The sequence below is a fragment of the Fulmarus glacialis genome, unplaced genomic scaffold, assembly GCF_000690835.1.
Source record: "Fulmarus glacialis isolate BGI_N327 unplaced genomic scaffold, ASM69083v1 scaffold30592, whole genome shotgun sequence".
NCBI lineage: Eukaryota > Metazoa > Chordata > Aves > Procellariiformes > Procellariidae > Fulmarus > Fulmarus glacialis.
The window spans coordinates 25,651-50,141 of record NW_009199433.1 but is presented as its reverse complement, the minus strand read 5'-3'; the positions used below and the strand labels follow the sequence as shown (position 1 = coordinate 50,141).

General features: G+C 41.7%; 1 long non-coding RNA gene across 1 annotated transcript in view; it reads left to right on the top strand.

The window, feature by feature from the left end:
* Window positions 1-24,491, top strand: part of LOC104073457 — a 63,170-nt gene that overhangs the window by 25,401 nt on the left and 13,278 nt on the right. The window contains exon 2 of the long non-coding RNA XR_683486.1: window positions 2,865-3,006. This is a non-coding gene — a long non-coding RNA (uncharacterized LOC104073457). The remainder of the gene's footprint in view (window positions 1-2,864; window positions 3,007-24,491) is intronic.

The window sequence follows — 24,491 nt, the reverse complement described above, 5'->3', positions numbered from 1 at the left end:
GGCGTTTGAAGGAAAAGGTATCTGGGAGCAAACTGAATGCGTTTGATATAAAAATGATTGAGTGGCAATAAACTTTATAACAGCCTACTTCAAGCATGTGCTTTCTCTCCAGTGCTTGGAAGGAGGTTGTGGACTGTGGCTGTCGGTGCCTTTCATCACTTCGGAGTGGATTTTGCAATTATGCTGGCCCTGAAAACCTGTAGAACATGTCACCCGTTCCCATTATTTATCAGTATCTCTCATTTGTAGTTTTATGACTCCGTTTTAGGGCACTTGCTTTAATTGGTTTCAGCTGACGATAGCTAACTTCAGTTATCTGCAATATTATTGCATTTCGGGATGGCGCTGGTTATGATGAATAATAGTAGACAAACCTGTATTTTTCCTTAAGGGACACAAATCCTGCTTGTCTTCCAAGTGCACTGATGGTTTGGCAGGGTGAAAGGATGAATAAAAATTGCTTTCCAAGTGCGTGCAAGTTGACAGCCCAAAAGGTGATTTTCTTGACTCATATACTTCAGGTTGCTGGGTTTTACATATGGCAAGTCTCCAGAACAAATATTGCTTTTGGAAAACCTAATCAAATTCTGCCGTAAGAGTTAAGTTACTGAGTATCAAGCCTCAAATGATATGCTTGATTTAGACTTCTCTGGAGTTTAAAAATTGTAAATTCTATCAGCAGTGGTTTCATGGAAAAATGCAAAGCAAAAGTTGAAACTTTTTTAAGAATAAACTTGGGCACTAGGGCTTCTAGTGTGGGTGAATTCAGCATAGAAATGTAATCTGTTTAATGTTTTTTAAAAGGTCGCCTTCATTTCCTTGGGAGTGCTTTGAAGAGATGCGGTCACCCCGTGTCGTATCATTGTATTACATTACAAACCTTGTTGTAGTATCATGTGCTGATACTGAAATTTGTGTTATTTGTTGGGTCACAGTTTGAGAGCTCTTTAATGGAAAGGAAGTCTCGAAAGGAATTTAACAGAACGGGAGTGAAAATGTAAATTGGGTCATTTAACTTCTCCATGCCAGTCTCAGGCTAGCTAGAAAAGACATTTTAATGCAAAAATTGGTGCTTAGTTTCAAATTTTGCTTTGTGGGCTCCATATTAGGAAGAAAAAAATTGAGCTACCAGCTCATTGCATCTTCTCCACAAAAAAAACCCAGACTTCTGCTTTGTAGGTAGTATTTTAAAAACAGCGTACAAAAACTGCAGCATGTGGCCACCATGTAGCCACTTCTGACTCCAGATCAAGAGAAATTCGGTGTAGTTCAGAATGAGTAGGAGCAAACTTCGACTGGAAAAAGAAGGGAATGATAATGATGTAGTGATATGATGCAGACTTTGGATTAGGCTGTTTAAAAATGGGCAGAGTGATTAGACTGGAATCGGAAGCGCTGAAAGGTTCGTAGGAATGTATCGCACTCAGTCATAGTGCCCAAGGGAGAAGTGAATAAATGGCCTTGCGGGGAGGGAGCGTTTGGCCGTGGCTGTGGCCGAGACGCCAGTACTTAGAGCAGATAGCTTGCCGGAGGAGGTGCCTTGCCCTTGCTCTGTTATGCTTCAGTGTCTCTTTGAAACTGAATTTGGTTGAATGCTCGGTTATGCGATGAGTAAGTGCATTGATGGTGCTAAACGGTGATTTTCCTGAAAACAGAGGTCTGAAATGGTGTAGCACTGATGTAGCACTGGTGGAAAGTTTTGAACTGCTGTTATTAGTAAGCATTTTTGGTTTAGTACTCTTAAGCCTTGCTGCCCAGCTTATCTTGGAAGGGGACGGCCTCCTCCCTGTTTTCTTTCTAAGGTGCAGTTATAAAAAGGGGGACTGACCAAAGGAAGGGAGTCCTGCCAGTGTTTCTCTGAGGAAGTAAAGCTGTGAAACAAAGCTTTGTTATGCCATGTGCAAAAGTATTTTGGTGGAGAGATGGGAAAGCATTCTCCTGGATAAAATTGCAGCTCCTCTGGTAATAAGCTCTTAAAACACTGAGTAAATACTGAACTGATAAAATTCTTAGTGATTTTCCTCCCTCTCATGCCAAAGCCTACTGGAGAATATGTTACTACTATAATTTTTCCTTAAGTCTGAGCGGCTTCACTGTCTGTTGTTGTTTGTAAGAATCAAATTATATTAATAATTTGAGTAGAATATGCAAAATTTGTTAAATGTTATGCTTTTGTAGGGCCCAATGCTTTCTACCATGTATGTGACTCTGCTTGCTGTAGTATTCCTCCAGGAGAGATAAGGCACAAAAGGGAAGGCAGCTGTGGCAGACGTTTCCCCTACCTTGTGTACCTTTGCTGGCAGTCTGGAGTTTCTGTAGTTCAGTCACATTTGGCTAGAAGAATCGGAGTTGAGAAACAGAAGTTTGATGTTCACCCCTTGGGATTTAGGATTTTTTTTAAAAGGATCATAAATTGCAATAGTTGGAAGCAGCAGAATGAAGAGCAAGATGACGACAAATTGACCAAACAGCAGCTTAATTTTGTATTGATCTACAGAGGAATTCAAAAGGCTCTCACCTATGCCAGTCAACAGGAATTCTGTAAAACAGGGATGAGTTTGTGACTCTAAGCTGTGTCCCTTTTTGAGTAAGGGATGTGACAAGATTATAAATACGACTGCAAACACCCGTAGTGTAGTTATTTAGGACTGGGGGCTTACAGTTAACCAAATTGGAAACACACTATCAGGCAGGTTCTAAGATACCTCTGTGCAAAATCAATGTTACCACCATATCTCTTTGCAAGATGGTTGCTTTGGGCGTCAACTCTCTACTGTTAGTGTCACACTTGAATTTTTATAAAATCCGTTTGGCACTGGTAATGCAGGTTTTGAATATTGTGTACTACTTTGTCACGTTTGCAGGACTTCTCACTAATGGCCAATCTAAAGGATTAGGACCAGGATCAGAACAGCTGGAGAATGAGAAGGACGATGCATCACAAGTGTCCTCAACGAGCAACGATGTTAGTTCTTCAGATTTTGAAGAAGGGCCCTCGAGGAAAAGGTCAGTAGTGCATTATGATTAAAGTATAGCCTTTCTGCTTTGTCCCTTTTGTGCTATAAGGTGGTGATTATGTTATCAGTGGGGTATGGTTGCACATACTGCCCTACCATAAACAGACTTTCCAGTGTGGAGTCCTTCTATTAACAGTGAGGATATAGTAAATTTTGCTTCATCCATTGCTCCATCCATAGATGGTTCTTCTTGTTGTTTTGGAAAGCACGGAAAAGCAGTTGTTGTTCTGCAGTAGGTGATGGCTAAATTAAATGCCTTAAGACTCTCTCCCCTCCTGCCCTCCCTCGTCCTCCCCTGGCTTTGGCCTCTTGGGGACATGTCAATACATATGTGTGTGTAATTCCAAGGAAAGCATCACTAATGGTTAGTGGTTAGTGTTACTGTTGTTATTTTTAATTTTCTGTGAATGAAACCATGTGAAGTTAAAAAAAATAGATGCTTCTCAGCAGAGAAACTGTATAGCAAGGCAGTGTGGTGTGTATTGGTTGCAGAGGACTACTTTGAGATATTGCTTTAGGAAGCTGCCTCCTCTTTCCTAGAAGTCAGTTATGAGGTCCTTGTTGAACTCTTAAGAGTTTTTATCCCGAATGTGCAAAATGTGGGTTAAAATGGTAGAACTCAAGCCAATCTATTATAGAAAATATGCTGAGAATGTAGGAGGCTGGGAGTTGTCCTCCGTATGAAGTAAGAACCAAAACAGGCTGTCTGAAAAATGCCATTTAAAAAGAGAGAAACAGAAAATGCTTTCTCAACCTTTTTACTTCACACTCCTTGCATCCTAGTCCCAAGCCAAAATGAACCGTAAAATAAAGTTCTTCTTCAAACAAAAGAAGTATTCCTCTTTTCTGTGTGACCTTATGGTTCCCCTGAGAAGCCCGATGGGGTAAGGAGAGTGGTGCTTTCCTGGACACCCCCGTGTTCCTATATCCCCCACTCCTGGTCCCCACAACCTTTTCTACCCCCCCAGCAACAAACTCACAGTCTAGTTAATATGCCCATGTAGCTCCTCTAGTGTATCAGAATAAAATTTGTATTATCTTCTATACTGGTAGAAATTTTGTAAAGCTTACTGCATCCTACTGCTGGTCTGGGGAAAAATATTTGTGTGTTTATTTTTGGCTTTATGAGATATAATGGAGGCTTGAAAATGGTTTCTGCTTAGAAATTTAGGTGACATCCACTGTAGGTGTGATCCTGGGAGACAGTGGTCATCATTTCACGGCGTTGCCACTGTTGCTTGCACATTATCTTAAGGAATTTTTGCTGCCCTCTGCGCTTGCTTTGTCCCCTTGTTCCTCAGCCGTGCTGAAACAACCACTTGCAGGGTCACATCATGAGTAGGTTCAAGGAGCTGGTTAGGATTAAAAATAATAGCGAGAGGGAGACAGATTGAGACTCTTTGCCAGGGTTCTTTATTTTTATCCTACATGAGTTTTCATCTCCTGTCCACAGCATGGCTGCAGGAGCAGCTGCCAGTGCAACCGAGGGGGCATCCCCTTCCTCTCTTGGGGCTGGCAAGGGGCAGGAGGGCTTGTCCCTTACACTGACCCTGCTTCTGGTGCCCTGCACAGTCCAGCTTCAGAAATGAGTGGGATTGCTACATCACCGTCCCAAGAAACTGCATTTGAGTATTGCGGGCGAAATTTTTTTTGAGGAATATTTGCTAGTTTTTGGCTGTGGGATTTTAGACACTTGAGAAGCAGCTGGGTGGTTCAGGCTTAATAATAGGGAACTCAGTACCTTTGGTATTTTTCGGGTTAAAAAACAAAAAACCCTCCCAAAACAGAAGCTAAGATGAAAAATATCTTTCTGGCATTTGTGAAAGACAAGGCATCATTTTAGCTCTTCTTCATGCATCATGAACTGTTGACATAACATTACGTTTGTTGCTGCAGTTGCTGTGAAGGAGAATGTTCCTGTTTTGTTTCCATTTACACCCAACACAGACTTTTATCTACCTTTTTCCTCCCCCAGCTTCCTCTTCGCAGACAGACCTCTTCTGGGTTCCTTCTCTTAAGCTATATTGCAGCATGTTGAGTGTTTTGATACCTTCTCTTGTTTCCTTTTAGGTTTTTTGTTTTGTTTAGCTGAATATGTAATGTTTCCTCGATCCAGGTCATCTTGGGATCCCACAAAGAGTTGTGCCAGGAATACTGGGTGGACAAAGGACCTGCAGGAGGATGAGGAAGGGGGATGGGACTGAGATGGGATCTGTGGTTCACTGCCTCAGCTCATCAAGTTTTGAGAAATTGTGCCCTCCTTGTCTTCCCCGTGCTTCCTCAAAATCAAACTTTTCAATTGTCTGTTCAGCTGTGTGTACAATTAATGGCACTCTTGCACTAAAATACAAATTTAAACACTGTAGCTTTAGCATGTACTTCATGCAGTTTTTTTTCCCTCCCCAAAACGAGTATTTGTCTTCTTGAAATACTGTGGTATATAGCTGGTGGTATATGCAGTGACATGATTTTAGGGATTGGTGCACTTAGTGAAGCATACGTGTTTGGAACTTGCTCTATATAATACAGTGAGTTTTGAGTACCAGGTTTCCTGTGGTGTTTTTTATGGGTTGTGGGGGTTTTTTTTAGTGTATGGCAGGAATGTTTCTTTTGGAAACTTGAACCTGTCATCTTCTAGAGGAATAGGTCACCTGTATTTCACACCAGTGATGGAAACAAAAAGAGCGCTAAGCAAGTAAACATAGTAAATAAGGGAGGGGGGCTCCAGTTTGTTTAGTAATTTAAGGCTCTGGTTTGACCTTGCAGTTCTTCAGTGTAATGGCAGGCTGGTACCGTGGAGGCAAATAGCCTCTTCCCAGTTTCTTCTTCCTTCCTCTTCCCGGCCGTCGTGTCTGGCAATCTTCTGGCCCCCAGGTTGGTCAGTTCAGTGGGCTGATCTGGCAGCATTTTCCCCCCACTGCTAGAGCAAGTCACGTTATATAAATGGAATAGGGAGATAGATTCATGCGTGTGTGCAGCATGTGTATGTTTAATTTGCATTTATAGTTGATCCAAACTCTTCCAGTTTCAGAAATGATTTGCATGAGAGCCTGGATGAATAGCAAGTGCCAATTCTCGTAGCAAGCTGAGTGGAGGGTGAGTTTGCTAGCGGTTAGCATTGCCTTGTGGTCTCACTATGCCAGCCATCTCTGGTGTAGATTTTCCTTGGGTTAAAACTAGGCAGTGGATGCTCCCAGTGAGTTACTGGTCAGAGGACTTAGTTGTAGATAGATAGGTGCTGACAAGTGTCTGTGGGGGAGGTAAATCCCTACCAGTCTGCCTGTTGACCAGTGAAGGGATTACTGCTGAGTATTCCTTATTTCACACGTACATGCAAAGCTGCGTAACACAACAGTAGAACCCCCAACCAAGCGCTGCTTCAGGTTTATCATATCTATTTTTTTTCAGTTTCGACCCCTTTCCCAGTACCGTAACTTGATTGAAGAGCCACACATGCTGTAAAGAGAGCATCGTGATGGGAGGAAAGAGGTTGTGATTCTGGTGAAAGTATGCTGATTTAATATAATGATGCAGATTTTGTTCAGAAACTCACTTAGATACTTTTGTTTGGTGGACCAGGCTTTTGAACGCTGTGGCCCAGTGCTGTTAGGCTTCAAATGGCTCCACCTAGTCTCTGTAGGTACTTTGTCAGTAATTAACACCTTTGCTTTCTGGGAACGGGAGGAAGCTTCCTACACAGCCAGGTTTGCAGCCAATGGGGAAAGTCCCATCTCCATTTCTTTTTAAGTGTAGGGTTTTAAATTGCAACAGAAACCATGGAACAGTACTGAAAGTGTGCAACCTGCCATTTTGTGATGCTGCAGGTTTCAGCTGTGATAGCTTGGTGGTGGTAAGGAGGGAAAGAAGTACATGTACAGCTTTGCCTGTGCAAAGTCTCCAGATCAGTCGAAAAATTACAAGCCCTACTTACAGAATAAATAGGGTTTAAGGAGGATTGGCAGGGGCAATAGTGGTAAGCTCAGGACTTCAAAATATTTAGATTTGTTTGAGTTTCCACTCAAAGAATGGGCAATACTTGCTTTGGTCTGAGCTGTTACAAGGGACCAAGTCTGGGGGGAAGCAGAGGGTTAATCGTGAGTAGTAAATACTACTTTCAGCCAGTAAAGAGGTGTCAGTGTTATTCTAACATTTGGCAAAAGCTAAGCATTTGAATGTTACACTGAATCTGTTGTGTAATAGGTTGCTGCCTAACTGCCTTGTAAGTGAGAGCAGTTGCTAGTTTGTTCAATGGTTTTGGTAGGTGGTGAACAAAAGCGTTGGTATACAGGCTTGGTAAACTACCAGGCTGGATGGTCTTCACCGAGTAAAGACCGTGCATTTTCAAAACCCATAAAAAAGGTAATTGCTGAAGGAGAAGTGTAACTTCAATGTAGCTGCATGTTCTTGGTATGAATCTCCAATTTCCAGCTATGATTCGCAGTTGAGAAGGTTAATAGGTAACAGGCCAAAGGTGTTCGAGTCACTGTGCTGGATGCTCCTACATTTTTATGGGCAACTCTTAGACTACAACCACTGGCAATTAGTAACAGTGTGCAGAGACAGCTATATGTTTTCTAGCAACAGTTGCTCACCTTACCCAGGAAAAGACATGTGCAGAGCAGACTTGGTGTGACAGTATGTTAATCTTTGGTGATAGTAGGCTATTGCTTGCTTCCTGTTACTAATCAGGTGGCTACTCATTTACATGACCCCCTTTCCAGAAATGCACACAAGGAATTGCCAAATGCACAAACGCATTTATCTTTTATTGTAAAGTTCTGTTAATAGAAGGCTGTGAGAAGTGGGAGGAGGTTGACTGATTTTAAGAGTCGTTAAGCTTTAAATTTGGGGGTTTTTTTACTTAATGTTAGAATATTTTCTCTATTAAGGGGGACAAAGAGGTTTGTTTAGTTTAGAAGAAAAAAAGGGTTGAAGAAATTTCCCCCCCTTGCAGGAGCGGCAGAGTGGATGCATGTCCCCCCCTGGACCGAGGGTGTGCACAGCTCCCAGGAGAAGACGCTTTGTCCAGTTCTGCTACAGGGAAGGTTGCTGGCAGCAGGAGAAAGGGACAACCCACTGGGGAGCAGTAGTATTTTAAGCTGCTACAGTAGATTGGCCAGAAATTGCTTATTAGGAATCTTCTGAGGCCTTTAATTAATACAGCAGCTTTCTGCTAACGGTCTCAAGCATGTGACAATCAGAAGTGTGATTGTGTGCTACAGCAAGGCCAATCTGTGGGATGTGCTCCTGCCCCTTGCCTCGTGCTGGCTCCCTGCTGCCTGCTCCATTTGCCTGTTTGTCTTTTTTAAAAATTTTTATTTTTAGATGCCAATTTAACTCCCTGCACTGGCTCACTGTGGGGCAAGATGAGTGTCAAGGTTTGTCAAATGAAAAAGTGGGAGTATGTGGCCAAGGAGGGGGAGGCAAGTACACTGGTCTCCTTTGGCTGGTGGCCGCACAGCTGCTAGGCTGGCAGAGCCGTATTGCACCCTCAGCACAAAAAAAGCCAGTCAAGGGTAGGCAAGCTTCTGTGTATTAGGCAAGCTGCTAATTTAAGTGGTTTCTTTTAGTGATACATCCTTCTCAACTTGAACTGCAAAAGACTTTCTTGCAGCAGAGCTGTCAAAAGATTGAGGGGACTCGGGGTTGGTTTCTTTTTTTCTTTTTTTGTTGTCAGATTGTTTTTATAGTTAATAATGAACCGTCTCTTTAGCACTAGACTTAGCACCTTCCCTGCAAGATGTAAAACAAGGTCAATCGCGTTCCCACATATGTAAGTTTGTGAGGGATTTCTACTTGGTATTGTAGATGATGGAGAGAGCAGTGTATTATGACTCAGGTGTGAAAGTGGGAGACTGCTCATAATATCAAAGTGTTTTTCCAGGACCTTTTTAGTGATAATTGAAACACTATATAACGTATTTGTGTTCAGCTGTTGCCTGCTACCACATAATGTAATCCCACTTATCAACCAGGTGCTTCTATTATTTTTTTCGAATTTCAGTAGGTTGTGCAAATCTGCACTAGTTATTTCCTTACGAAGAACTACATTGATCCACAATAAAACCAAAATGGCAGTAAGATTTATGTATAATAATTTTTTTTTTTTTTAACCCCCCTCTGGAAATTCTAATACGAGTGGAATATATTTTTAGTGCAGCACATTTATATTTAAATAACAAGCCTTATGAACAAAACAATAATAGTCCATTGGAGTGGACTTGCACAGGAATAGTAAAAAGACAGATTGCCTGCTTTATAATGCAAGTCAAGGGGATCATTCTATGTAGTTTAAAAAGGAAAAAATCAGGTGATTAATGTTCTTTCAGTATTTTCATAAGGAACAAACAGAAGTTGTTGACATGGATTCTTCTATCTGACAGGCAGAGAATCTGGGAACACTATCACTTTGTGGGTAGACAGCTATGTAAACAACTTGTCTGAGTAGTGATTTAATAATTATGAAGGTACGATTTATAGCAGCTGAGAAGTGTTAAGCAATGTCCGATTCAAACTCGCTTGTCCTCACCTGCCACCTTCTCTTCAGAAGTCAGAGTTGCAGGAGGAGGTCTTCATGACCTTGAGCTTGGGCTTGTCCCCTGAGGGACCAGGGGAGTTTCTAAAGCCAGACTGGACGTGTGCAGTTGTTTCTGTGGTTCTGTGTATAGCAAACGCTCTTTCAGCTGCTTGATAATTCATCCCTACTGTCATTCACTTTATTTGTATGTCTCACCCCTGTGTATGACAGGCCAGATGTTGACTGCTTAAATACCAGGGAGAGGTTGCTCTGAACTCACGTAGGAAATAATTGATTCTGTACTGAAAGACACTTTTTCCAAGCAAATCTGTGTGTTGATGTGAAAGAGGTTTTTTGATGCGCATAAGCCACTGTCTGTATAAGAATCTAGCCTGATGTTTGGGTTTACATAACGCTTCGCCACATCTGATTTCTTCTATCATTTTCCACGTGCATCTGTGCTGTTGCTTGGCCTTCTCTTAACTTGATATTACAGTTCAGCTACTGACTGATGGCTCAGCCCAGTGCCCAGACTGCTGCCGCTTGGGGAGAGGAGCCACCTGTCCGATTTGATCCTGTTTTAGAACCTTCTTGACTTGTTCCTCTCTGAAAATTATCTTTCTATTACTCTGCTGTCCAGACAGTGAGGCATTTATGGAGAATCTACTTAGGTGGCATTTCAAAAAGACAGGTTGTTATTAAAACCATTTTCCATTGAGGACTGTATCTGGACAGCCAGTGAGTGTTTTTTCTTCCCAAAGCCCCATGCTACTTCAGAAGAAATGTTACATGTGGTGGATGTTCCCAGGGATTTGTCATGTTAGCAGAGACGGACTCGTTGCTGTGCCCTTAGCTGTTTCTGGCTGTTGCTGCTGTTCCAAAGCCAAGCCACCTCATCCTAAATAGCAGAAACATGGATAACTTGAAATACGTATATTTTTTGCTTTGGGTCTTGTTACCCTCGTAAGTAAAATGTTGCATCCTCACCAAACAAACATTGAGGCCCATGAGATCTCCTACAGCTTTCACTGCTCACTCCATGAATCCATTTCCATGATCCTGCAGCATGAATGGGGGGGACGGGGGAAACCAACCCAAACATTCACATGTATTTCAAATGAATGTCTTTCCACTTATTCCTCCATTCATAATTCCCCCCAAATGAATTTAAAATCAAAGACAGGAAGAAAAAAAAAGGTATATAATTGTATTTTGAAGATCATGGCAATGCCATGATTTTTTTCTGTTAAATTATTTTAAAGAATGGGATTCTGTTTTAAAATTTTGATTCCTAGAGATTAGCCATCCTAGCATTTGCAGTGGTCTTATTCTTTTGGAAAAGAAGAGATTACTTAATGAGAAAACATTCAGTACCATCAAGTATGCGTAAGATTTCAGAATTAAGTGAAACAGATTCAGCTTCTTGCATAAAACTAAAATTTGAGCTTAAAAAAATGTCAACAGATAAAAATAATTCTAGCAAGAATAAAAGGCCAAGAATGGAAAAGCAGAAACCTGTTCCTGAAATAAAGATGTAAAATGCTGTAATATTTGGCAGTAAGTAGTTTGCTGAGATTAAACTTAGTAACAATTTTATGAAGTAAGGCCACTTTCTAGTGGTCTTTTGAAGGATTAGGAAACAAAGGATATGGGAAGAGAAGTACAGTCTGAAGATTCTTGATATTTTCTACTTTGTAGTAATAGTAGGCTCCTGATCTTTTAATTCAGTCTAACATTTGGAATGTAAGGCTGATTTGCCAGAAGAAATTTTTCATTTTGTTGTGATACGCTGGGCATGATTTAGTAGGCTGCATTACTATAGCTTCTCCAGTGTCCAAACAACATCTCAGAAGATTTTGCTGCTAAGTGCTGTAAGACCTAGTTTGTGTTTTAACTAATATTTAAGCAAACTGGTGATGGAAGCATCTAGTTTCTTTTATATGGATGTTTAGAGGAGACTTACTGTGGGCTGTTTGAATACATCATTTCTGTTATAATTCTGACCTGAGTGTTTTGTGTGTGCCCTGAGTTAAAAGCCAGCCTGGGTTGGAATAACATCCTATGGACTGTGCAAAGATCATGATATTAAAAAAAACAAACAGAGCACCATTCCAATATTTTAAAGTGGAAGTGTATCCTAACATTGAGTTTTAAGTATATTTGGGGTTTTTTTGTATTTTTTATAAGTGTTTGAAGATTGTATTTATGCTGTATGCTGGTTTGGTGTATACTAAACTGTAGGAAATCTTATTCTGTATTTATTCCTGTGGCTGATCTGGACAATGCATGAGTGGTAGGAATATATTCTTGACATGTTCCTTGCAAATGGCAGTGTGAGCGTGGGCTACTGCTGATTCACCAAAACTGACCGCAGTGCGGGTGTTAGTGTTATTATGGGTCAGATCAAAGCAGATGTTATCCCAAGTAGGGAGTGGGTTTCAAGACTCCCAGATGGATCAGAGAGGTGTGGGGTGATGTGAGCACCGGTCAGAAATAGGGCAGTCCTTATCACCAGCATTGAAGCTTGGGAGTGTAAGAGTTTTCTAGCTCTTGTGTTGATAGAAGAATCACAGGCATTTTACATATATGGCCTAGCTTATGCTCGTATAGTGCTTTGCCTTTATTTTCTTTCATTGCTGCATCCAGTAGCACAGGATTTCCTGAGGGAAGCTAATTTTTTTTTTTCTTCTTAACCTGAACATTTGTATTTTTACTATTTTAATGGTATGTTTATTGTTAAATAATTTGTACAGTAATGGCCATGACATCATTATGTTTTAATTTTATGCTTTCCATCTTTGCTTTTCTCTCTTGGTATTTGTTCTTGGCTCTGATTAAATAAACTAAAGCTTAAGGGATCATTGACCATGTGGCAAATTATTTGCAAGTTTGTGCTGTTTGTTTTTTTTTTCCCAGTTCCACTGGTAGCATCCTTTTTTCAGCTTTCAGACAAGTTTTCCCCTGAGTTTCATAGTGGTAGTTACTATGGAGATGGCTGTCCACTCTTCCTCTTCTCCCCCCTTGCCCTCCTCCTTTCCTGGAGCTCCTGCAGCTGTTATTTATCTTTTCAATAAAGTAAGTAGATTTTTTACTAGACCTCGTTTCTAATATCTCTTCTATTGCAACATGTCATTTGCCTGTAACGCTTTCACTTTCATGAAATCCTGTAGATACTCGTTTAGATGAATGAAAAATTTGGGGTATGAGTAGAGAGTGAGGAGATCCCTAGTTAAAAGGGTCAGTCCTGGAGCTATTATCTGATTTGATCTTTCTTCACAGTTGAAGAGCTGTTCATTGGAGTCATAATTCTGCAAAATGAATTAACTGATAACGTGTGTGTGTATGTACGCTGAGTGTCTAGGATAGCTTTTAGAATTTATTTATTTTAAATAGCAGCTTTTGGAATTCAATATAAACATTCTGGTGCAAGTTAAAATTTCTCTGATGAAGAAATGAAAACTTGAGACAACACATCATTAGCCTTTTAAGTCTGAGACACTTTTCTTTGCACCTCATCATAATTTTGATAGCTCTTTATACAGCTTTATATATTCCAGCTTTAACAGAGAAACGTGGAGGTTTGGGTAGTCAGCTGTTCTCCAACAGATAGGATATTTTCCTTTGCACGTGTGCTATTCTATTTCTGAACCCCTTGTCTTGGGGAAGCGTTGTTTCACTTGGTGTCAGTGGTTTGGTGTCAGTGGTTTGTTGAATGACGTAGAGATTTGAAACGTGCTCTCCAGCCAAGAAGTTCTACCACAACTACCTGGCCGAGGGACATCCCACCCAGAAAGCCAGCGTAGCTGCACTGCTGTTTTGATGAACGCTTGTTTCTTATGGTAGCTGCATCTTCAGAGGTTTTCCCTCTTTCTTTAGGGAGATCTTGCCCTAGGTGTTTATGAATTGCTATGTTGCATTGTTTTTCTTTGGCCTGCTGAGCACTGTCATCTGTGGCTTTCCACAATCAGGAGCCTACTGAGAAGTCCCTCTGTTTTATAACAGCGTAAATACCGTACCTTGGGCTGTTGGTCAGATAATGCAAATCACTTTGCCTCCTTTTGAGAGTGTTGGGTTGAAATTACAGCCTAATGGCCCACTATGCAGCCAGGGGATACAGGGTGAGGAGGAGCGTGCTTCCCCTGACCCCATTTGTACCGGCTCTGGCACGATTTGCCACCTCGCAAAAGCAAAGGCAGGTGATTTTCTGTTAGGTTAGTGGGACTGGTCTCAGGGACAGATCCCCTGGGCACCTCAGTGAGCGCAGCAGAGGTGGTTGTGGGGAGAAAGAGGAAGAGGAGGAGCATCAACCCCTATGGGTGGTGGCAGGCTGCCCCAATCAGCTCAGCCCTCCAGGGTAACATTGCTCTCGGATTCATTCTAAGCAAGCAAACACCTTGTCTCTTTTGGTCGTTCCTCCTTCCCAATGAGGTGAGGGAGAGACTCTGAAACCCTTTGCTTTTTGTCTTCTGTTCTCTTTTATTATGCCTTAGATTATTCCTGGCCCTGTGACAATTTGTTCTGCAAGTTGTCAAGCAAAATGTATATTTAAAAATAAATTACTCTAAAATTTTAATCAACTCTTTTTTTAGAAGGGAGTCTCATGTTTTTCTTTTGCATACGTCTAGTTTGCTGTGAAAGTGAGCAGCTGGGACTTTCTTGATTACTTCTATTTTTAGTGTTGTCTTCTTTGCACCTGCGTGTTGAAAATCATGAATTTTTCTTAACAGGGATTGAGAAGTCTTTCAACCCCCCTGACTCTTAGGTCAGAAGCCTGAAACCGAGCTGGCCTGCTAATTGCGGTATCTTGGTGTGCTTGGACTTTTTATGTTTATGTTACACTGGAAAAATTGACCACTATTGATTTTTCTTGAAATCTAGTTCATCCCACCCAGTTGATTCATAAGAGAACAAGAAGACAAACCAGGTGTGGCACAATTTCTGAGAACCTCGCTTTTACGTCTCTAGGCCTATGAAATCTTCTCATTACCTGAAAATTAGATTGTAAGTATTGAGTGCATACTTAGGCAAATGTTACCATGCAATCAAGGTTTGGTTTTTATCAGTTTTATTTCATTTCTGTTATGTAGAAATCTGGTCGTCAAATTTGCTTTTGATACATATGCTACATGCTGTACCAGTTTAAGAGTACTTAATTGCTTCCAGTTTCCAGATGGACTGCAAAATAAACTTTAAAGGTGAATCAGATGAGAAATGGAAAAACAGGGGAGGTAGCATTTGAGTAAAGGCCACGCTGTTCTTATCAGGAGAATTAACTGGAGTAATTCTGAAAAAGAACACATGAAAAAAAGGTTGTTTCTTCCTTGAAGCTTACAGTCGCAGAACCCTACTAGAACATGAATTCAAACATTTGTTCCTCTTTGTGAAATAAAACCACTGTATCTCCTAATAGCCTAGTACCGTAGGTACAGGATAGGGAACATGCATGTTCAAATTCTTGCGGTATTATGTGGCCTTGCATGTCACTTAATTGCTGTATCTCTCTTCCATCTTCAAAATTAATTGGAAGAGTTTTGAGGGATTTAAGTTCAGAGTAATATTTGTTTTTTGTTTTGAAGAGTAAAGTAAAAATAAATTAGATTATTTGTTTATACGTTTTATTTTTATATATGTGTCTATTTTTGGATTTATGTATTTATGTCTCCACTTCCTTGTTCTGATATTAAATTAACATAGATATTCATAAATAAACAAAAAATAAATTATCTCCCTGCAGGAGGATTTTGAGAGTGCTTTATCAGCACAACTGCATTCAAATGCATTTTTAAATAACAAGAGTTAACTCCTGGGTCCACTGAAAGACAGCACTTACTCGTCATTGATTTCAGTGGGTCAGTCATTTTCCTAAGATGTCTGCAGGCCAAAGAATGCTGTAAATTACGTGCCCCTGGTTTTGACTGCACTTGGAGTAGCCCTGCTTAGTATCCTTCTGTTTTTCCAGATTCTTCAGCAGTCTTGCTTATTTTCCTTTTCAGTTATTTTATTCTATGTATGCTGGAGTTTTACACCACAGAAAGAGCCATCACAAAGTGATGCCACGTACTTTCCGCCATGTATTTCCCCAAGGCTCTTACCTGGCTCATGTCAGCTTGCTGCCTCTCTTGAAGTTGGTCAGTGTGAACTCTGAGAAATTAAGTATTTATTGAATGGATGGCTGCCGATCTGGGTCTCGTACTTGTTGGGTACTTGATTATTTTAGTGTCAGAGAAAGACGTCCTCTTCACCCACAGGGTTGGTCATTCAAAGCCTTTTGTGCCAAGTATGTGTTGGTGTTGAAGGTCCTATGTCGCATCATTTCCTCTGAAGCTATAGCTTATGTGCAGGGTTACTAATTCAATGGGAGTACAAAGAGTATGTGCCATTCACAGTAAAAATGGAATAATCTCTCTACGTTTTTATTCGGTGTTACAGGGCAATTCAATGAAAATAGCTCAGGTAACAAAAGTACCCCGTGTTTCCTAAACCACGTTGTGTTCGTCTTATTTCAGTCATAGAAACTTCCCAATATGGAACTTTACTCCAAATTATGGTCATTATTTTCAGCTTCTTAGTTGCATCTTAGTTGCACTGGTTCCCCACCCCCTACTCTGAAACTGTCCATTTTCAGGAAATTTAACTGCTTTAGCTGTTTGTTGTGTGTGTGTCTCTCATTCTTTGGTGTTACATGCTGTCTTCAGTTCAAGGCTTCAGATTGATTTGCTTCTCTTATCGGGTTTTTACGTGCTGTTCAAAGCCCTCTGCCAGCCTGGGAATGCAGCTGTATGCTAATTTCCCAGTTTCTACAAAACAGTACCAGGTCACTGCCGAAATACTCAGTTCGCTTACCATGGAGGAAGGAAGTTTCTGGGTTGGGATGGATGAGAAAGGCAGGGTCTGGGCCTGTTGCTCTTTCTTGTTTCTTCTCAGCTCTTGGAGAGGAAGATTTTTTTCCTGAGACAGAGCTCTGATGATGTTAGAAATGCATCTCTGTCACATCATTATTTCTAATTTTTAACACGAAAAAGGCAAGTTAAAAGGGGATTTGTTAGAAGTTCTTGTTACTCTGTTTTCTAAAAGGAAGTGTCACTTTTATCTTCATATGCCATACCTTCATACAACAATTTTTAAAGGGTCTTTGGGCTGAAGTAGGGTTTGACATGAGAACAGGCAACAATATTTCAGTATCTGGGCAGATTTCCAGACCCTGATACTATCAGCTTGTTTTGATCTCTCCTGTCCTCTGGGTGTGATTTTTTTCCAAGACTCTTCTCGCTGCTCAGGGACACATCTTTTAGAACTTGGCGTTCCCAACTTAAAAAGCAAATGGACAAAAACTTATTTAAGTGGAGACTGGAGGACACGCACACCTTCAGGAATCCTTTTTTCTATTACAAAATAGAATACCCTGTTGAGTCACCTTTTTTTGGGTCGGAAATTATGGGAAGCTTTCTAGCAACATGCTTCCAGAAGAAAAATTAATTTTTCTACCAGTAAGTAGTAGTGCAAGGGTAATGTCTATGCAGAGATTTGCTTCCCCACTTGCCCCTTCAATATTATAGTGTTTACTTTAGATATCAAGAAGGCAGGACTTCGAGGGCATTTGTTGAAGATGTAGGGCAATGTTATTCATGGTCCCAAATAAAATGTAGGAAGAAGGAAGTCTTCTCTTGCCTTTCTGGATTTTTCCCCCCAATAGTAATTAATAAGGGTAGCAGACTCTCTTTTGCTTTTTCCACTCAGGTTCTTCTTTTTAACGTAGTATGGAGAATGTTTTGCTCTTCTGAGGGTTTGCTGTAATTTTATATGAAAAGCGCCAAACCCTTTAGTCCTTAAAACAGAAATCCATTTTCTGTTTGTGTTCCTCTCTGTACTTCTTTAGTGATCATTAGACAGTCCAGGATGCATGAATTAGTTATTGACTTTTCTGCTTTGTTTTCTTCCTTGTTTGTTCCTTGCTGTGCTGTTTCTTTGGACCATCCCAACCTTTTCTACTGAAGTGTTTTTCTGCTAGGTTTTATTCAACAGAATCTGCGTGGTTTTCCAATATGAGCCTTAATGAAAACAAATGTTTACGGCATTTCCTGAACATTAGGTGAGCTGCTATCTTTAATTACGAAGGGCTTGGAGATGGAGGAGGAAGCCCACTGGTCTCATTTGCCTTATTGGCAACAAAGGGTCCTAGGACTGTTTGTGCTTGGCTCATTCAGCTCTCTCTGCTTCGCAGAAAAGTGAGACTTTCTGAGCATTTGAATACAGTTTATTCTATCAATTAAAAAAGAACAAAACAAAGCCTGTCTCTTACATTGCTTAAATACCTATTAAGCCCATGAACGGAATACTAATTTAGGTGGTTCTGTATAATGAGCTCTAAATTTCTGAGTCATGTCGGCCATGGAACCTTTTAACGAGGACGTGGAAAACCCCAGAAAAAAACTAATGTCAGTCTCAGTTCCTTAATTATTTTAATGAGTGTAGAAATGAAAAGCTCCAAAGCATTGTGTTGCAGTGGTTATTTTCCAGATTGAATATCAGAGGGAGGGTTTATGAAGATTTTCAGCTACATTGCTGGGGCGGATGAAACACAGAGCAAGAAGGTTGAGCGCTGGCAATACTTAATGCCAGCAGCACACCTCATCAGCTGGCAAGCGCTTGGGAGTTCTTCAATGGGATGAGATGAGATGGCTTTTTGTGTTTGTTCCCCTGCCGCCCCCCCTTTTTTTTCCCCTCCTCTCCCTCTATATGTATGCCAGCACATGTAAATCAGTGGTGTTTAGCTGGTGCAGAAAGGGTGCAGTGCAGAGCTGCATGCTAGGAGCTTGATAGGTAGGCAGAGGTAGTAGCTGAGGTGCATACGTGAGAGTCATTTACCCCTGGATGGGTGTTGCTTGGAGTTCATGTGGATTTTAATTAGGCGATGCAGTGATGCTAGGCACTACCTGCATTTCAAAACATGGATGTTACTTGAATGTCATTTATTCTTCCTTTAATACACTCATGAGTTACTTGATTCCCTGTAGAAGATGCTGCTGAGTGCACAGTGACAGCTTGTACGCGCTCTGTGCATCGCAGAAAGCGCTCTGCTCATTCCTCTGGAAAATGTTATTATATAATGCAGTGTGGCGCTTGGCCGTGTCTGCTCAGGGATCGCTCCTCTGTTAGGAGGGCTGCATTAACGAGTCGGGTATTTTAAGGATAGAATTCGGCATTACTTAATGATACGTGAAACGTAACTTAATGCATTTATCATTGCTTTAAATTTTCCGGCCTCACACAATGAACGTCCCACGGTGTGAGTTTCATTTTCTCCATAGCCTATATTATTTGTATTATTTGTAAATGTGCTCATTTATAGGGAGAGAAAAATAAAGGCAGGGAACCTTGAGAAATGCCAGCTAATAAAAGATAAGACAGTTGTGTTTTCTGGTAAACAATGAACATAGTAAAACTGGTGATGTTACAGGCATCTTGTGTTATTGATGAAAACTGCTTACTGACATCTGCAGCAACCAGCCGCTGACTGGTGGCATCCCAGAGCCCTCCCATCTCACGTGTTAGGCAGAATTGCTGGAGTTCCCATTGTGAAAGTTGAAGGTTTTGAAGATTCCCCACCCTCCACCCTCCTTAAAGGGCTTTATTTTTTCTTGCAGATTTATATTTCTTATAGGAAATAAGGGAATAGCTGCTCTTTTCTTGGAGATGGTATTAAAAGCCATAGCTATTTCTTTTGGATAGCTGATTACTTTAGCCATCTAAAGTCCCCGTTGATAACTGTTACAGTCCATCCGCGCTGCTCTGGAGTAGCATATCACACACTGTAGACGCTCACTGCTTCTCCTGAAGAGTCCCCACTCTCTAATGCATCACACTGCCCGACACAGAAACGACTTGTTTCCCCAGATCACGAACGTCCTTTGCTTCATGAGCAGGTTCGCTTCAGTATCACAGCTTCTGCATCGACTTGCTCTTAGCATTGGGAAACTTGGGTTTAGCCCACATTTTTCCTGTAGCTGCTGTTACCTTACTGTGTTATGAAGGTGATTAATTCAACTTTCCTATTTATACTGCTAGTTGCACAGTGTTTGTAGACCGATATTCCGCTCCCCTCCCCGCCGTCCCCCGAGTTGTTTCTCAGATTCTATAAATTACAGTGCCGTAGTTTTTCTTTGTGTTTCTTGTCTAGAAGTGTGACAAGTTGAGGAAGGGGAGAGTAGCACTTTGTTTTATAGTAGTGTTCAGATGATTAATTTAAATAATGACGAATCCTAGCTTTTGACATGTCTCACTTTCCATCACAGCTGTCTAGATCAGGAAGATTGATGTTCAGGGTCAGCTATAGCTGATCTAAAGACTTGTACCTTGTGCATGATTTTCCTTCACTAAATGGAATGGAGAGCATCAAAACATTGCCAAGAAATACTTCTAGAGAGTTCTCTACTATCTGCTGGGAGAGGGGGTGTAGAGTAAGAGCTGCCCTGACTTGTTGCTTGTCCCCTACGACCCAGGGAACCTCACAGCCACTGTGGTGGGGATTGACACAACAGATCTCCTTCTCCGCTTCTCTTGGCTTGTTAAAGAAGACATAGCTCACTATGTCCCCCTGCCCCCCCCCCCATTGGTTTTCACCTTGAAACCGCCTTTCTTCAGGTAAATGATTGTATGTAATAATTGGCTGCTAAATCCTTCTAAAGGAACTGCTCAGTAAAGCTGAGTAGTCTTTAATTTGACACACCTAATGCTGGGTGAAGACAACAGCTACAACAGCTGCTTTGCTTTGCATCTGCACTTTGAGGGTGATGGCACTCCGTTGGTTTCATTCGGATTTAGAATACCTTCTTTAAAGGGCTGGAGCTGAAAACGGGCTTAAACTCTCAGTTCCCTCAGAGGCATGTTTTGCAGGTATTACGGTGTCTGGTTCACTTTGGTAGGATGGGTTCCTTACTAAGTCTGGAGGAGTGTTGAGTTTTGGTTTTTGATTGTTTTTAAAGCTTTCCTTTCCCCTCAGGGAAGGGGAAAGGTATGTAAAATGCAGTTAATTATGATGGTTTATTATCTCATTAAATTATGAAATGCCTTCTGCAAAGCTTATTATAGTAATCTAAAAATTGGCTATTCGTATTTCTGATCTTTGTCTCCAATCCTTGCTTTTTGTTGCAGATAACATACATATGTATATGTGCATGTGTGTGTGCATGTATATGCATGTATAAAACATTGAATAAACTAAAACTTACCTATATAGTTTAATTTTATTCAGCTTAAAGCTTTGTGAACCAGATAAGTCATGTAGGGCTGGTTAAGGTCATGCAATGGCTATGAAGAGGGATATTGTTAGTGACCCAGTTATTTCTAGTGTAGTTTCTGATCTTGCAGATTTATATAACAGTGATGCACGGAAGAGCTGGAACACTTTTAAAGCTGCCTGGCTGCACAGAGTCCCTTGTGGATAGGGAGAGCCTTGGTGAATATGCAAAAATATAGATTAGCATGCTTGGCAAAACTAATACCCAGATTTTGAACCCCGTATGAGACCAGGGATTTCTCCATCTGATGTGTTTTTAATATTGCCCATATAGATTCAAAATGTGAAGTTGGAGTCAGTACCTTTTCTGAACTACAAAATTTGAATATTTAGAGATGGAATTGTAGCTTAAATTTCTTCCAAGGACAAAATTTGCCTCCATCTGCAGTAGAAAACCATCACAGAAGATAGCATGTCATGGAGTAGGTGGGCTGGAATCTGGGATGGCTTTAGAAGTGATTTTGGATTTACTGATCCAAAATCATTCAAGTCTTAGTGGTGGTGCTTTGCTGAGATTTCTAGATGGCTTATGTTAATTTAACTTACGATGTAGCTTTTAAATTAATGAAGTTAAACTGGCACAAGAGGCTGTATGGACAGGCTGTCTTTTTGATTTATCTGTCAACAAGGCACTGGTTTAACCTACTCTTAACCCATAACAGTCCACATGGATTTGAACTGATTTAACAAAACTTACTTAATTAAATTGGGGCAATCTTGTGTTGCCAGCAAGGCCTCAGGAGAAGCATCTCTAGTTCTGCCTTTTGGCATTTTCTTCCCTGGGTAATGGTGTGATAAAAGATGCATTTATTTTATTTGTTGACTTTGTTGACTTAATTCTCACCTTCAAGCTATTAAGATTTCCTTTAGTGCTAAGGGCAGTTGCTTACATAACCCATTGTGGTTGCATTTGTTTGTTATTTTGAACAGTATCCCTAGCTACTGAACCCATAATTAATATAATTTAAAATAGAGAAACTACTTGGGGGTTTTATGAAATCCTCCACGTATTTGTTTACCTGTGGCTCAGCGGTTGGCTGGGTACAAACAGGATTGCATATTTTGTCAGATTTCTGCAGTTTTCTAATCAGGCATGTTGTCGGCCACATTGCTGTTCTCTCCTCAGTCGTCTGGTCCTTGCAGGATTTCCGTTTTGTTTTCAGGTAACTTCCACTTTCCTGAACATGCCGACAGCTCTTTGCACTCCCTCACAATGTTTTACTTGCTTTATGGCTCCTGGCCTTATTGCCTGCTTTCTCTTATTGCTCAAGTGCTCTTTCCAATTTCACTTCCTTCGTTCTTTGGTGGGGTTTTCGCGTGGCGTTTTCACCAATTGCCTTTCAGATGCATGGCTTTTGAGAGCTAAATGAACTGGCGCCGAGAGTTCATCAAATGTTCACTGGTGGTCCCAGCTGAAGTAATTGCCAATTTCTTGCTGCTCCTGTGTGGGAGCACTCTGCCACAACCTATTGCACGGCCATGTGGCAAACCGGCCTCAGGTCCTCATCCGATTTAAACAGGTGTGGGTGCATGCGCACACTGTTCTTCACAGGATTTTAATCCGTCTGCTTGCCCTCCTTTGGTCAATGTCTAATTTCAGCCCGGGAAAGGGGCAGAAAAATAAAGCAATTTGCCTTACTCCCAGTAAATCAGTGACCAAATGTTGGCTCGGTGCTGTTGTGGAGGAGGGGTGGCACTGGGAAGCACCACAGGGTTTTGGACCTTTATGGACAGATTTACAAGACTGTGCTTAGTGAGGTGGGGTTTCCTTGCTGAGGGGGCCTCCTGTCCCCCAGAGCTGGAGCCACAGGTGACAGGGCTGAGTGGATGCTACAGATGGGCTGTGGCAGAGGCAGTTTTGACTCCAGTGGGGTTTGAGAGATGGGCCCAGCCAGCTGTAGCGGTGGGCGGGAACCTCTCCCTTGCAAGGAGACTCTGTCAAAAATGCAGATCTGGGAAAAAGTTTAAGCTTAGGTATGCAATCTATTACGGGGGATCAGGTTGCAAATAAAATAAAAGCGGTAGGATGCAGTGAGGAGCAAGGTGTGCACTGGGGCTATCACATTTGAGGCTCAGTGTCGCAGCTCACATTTGAGACTAGGTGTCAGAGGTGTAGAGCAGGCTGACGTGTGTGTATGTACGTATACAGCAGGAAGTACTTAGGTGCCAGGTTCAGTTTGTAATGCAACGCAGTAAGAGGAAGGCATCTCGCTGCCTGTCACAGAGCAGGTTACCGGCAGGTTAAAATGGCTGAAGATGGTCTCCTCTCTAAGTATGAAATTAATTAAGTATCAGAGTGTCTTTAGACTAATGGAGACGTCCACTGAACACGACCCTAAGGTTGTTGCAGGTGTGTGTTCCTGGAAATTACAAATGGTCTGCTTTTAGGGCCATTCCTTTACTCTTGCTGTCAGGTGTCCCCTCAGGCTGGGCACTGGCATGAGGTGCTGGCCTCATGCTGACACAGCTGATCAGTGGCAGGGCAGGGCAGCCACACCTCAGGGACACTTGCAGAGGAGCCCAGTGCAAGCCAGCGTGCCGGCCACTGCCGAGCAGGACGCTTCGCCCGTGGGGCACCTAGGTCAGCAAGCGCTCAGCTTTCACGCAGCGTCACTGTCAGTGTAGACAGCACCTGGAATGCCATCCTCTCCTTCCTATTTTAAACATTTGTGAGCTGCGGCTTTGCTTATGATGGTACAGGGAAGAGTAGTGGGTGATCTGCTCATGGGGGCGGAAGTGCAGGAAATCAGACCTTTTCATTACTTCAGAAAAAAAGAAAAAAACCCGCAAGGTTATCAAGTAAAAAAAACCCACCCAAATTTGTCTTTCTTGCTGTAAAGTCTTCATGGGGACTAGGCTCCTTGTTGCAAAAGGGTTGACAGCAAAAGGGACTACACTGGCATTGCTGCCAGGCACATTTTCCGTTAAAATTTTACAGTTCAGTAACTAATGTGTTTCTCAGTCAGCTTAGGGTGATCTTAATGCAAGCTGCTACTGGAAAAGGCAGTCCTGTTCTTCCCTCCCGTGAGTTCTTGCCACCTCTTTTGTGCCAACACCAGCACTTCTGTGCTTATGAAACCCAATCCGACAAAGAAAAAAATCAAGCTATATATTAATTTTCAGCTAGATTGACTTCCTCCGCAGCTGATTATGAGGTCTCAGGAGCTCTAGCGCTGGCATAAGCAGGAACGTGTGGCTGCAGATGAAGAGAAGAACATATACCATACCTTTTTTCTGCAGCAGCCCTCGCTGAGATCAGTTTAAACCAATCTGAGCCCCCTCATTTAGGTTGGAAAGACACAGGTGAGGCAATGCAGTGGTTTGCTGCTCCAGAAAGGTATGGTCCCACTCCCTTTGCCCTGCTCCTGCCTGGACAGTGCATTCCCATCCCCTCCTGGTCCGAGTCCACAATGGGATGCAGGACTAGAAGGAACATGACTTTGTCCTTCCACCATCAGCAAGCTCTTAGTTTGTCTGGGTTGTACCATCAAATGTCTGGCATCCTGCTGCTCACATACCACCATATCCTAAGAGTAACAGTAAGGAGGGTGTTAGGGAAGATGAAGCATTGATAAATCTCACTGTTCTGTGAACAAAGTCTTCTCAGAGGGAGTGTATTTTTGTCACCACAGACAAATCTGTGGTGAGTACACACAGTTTA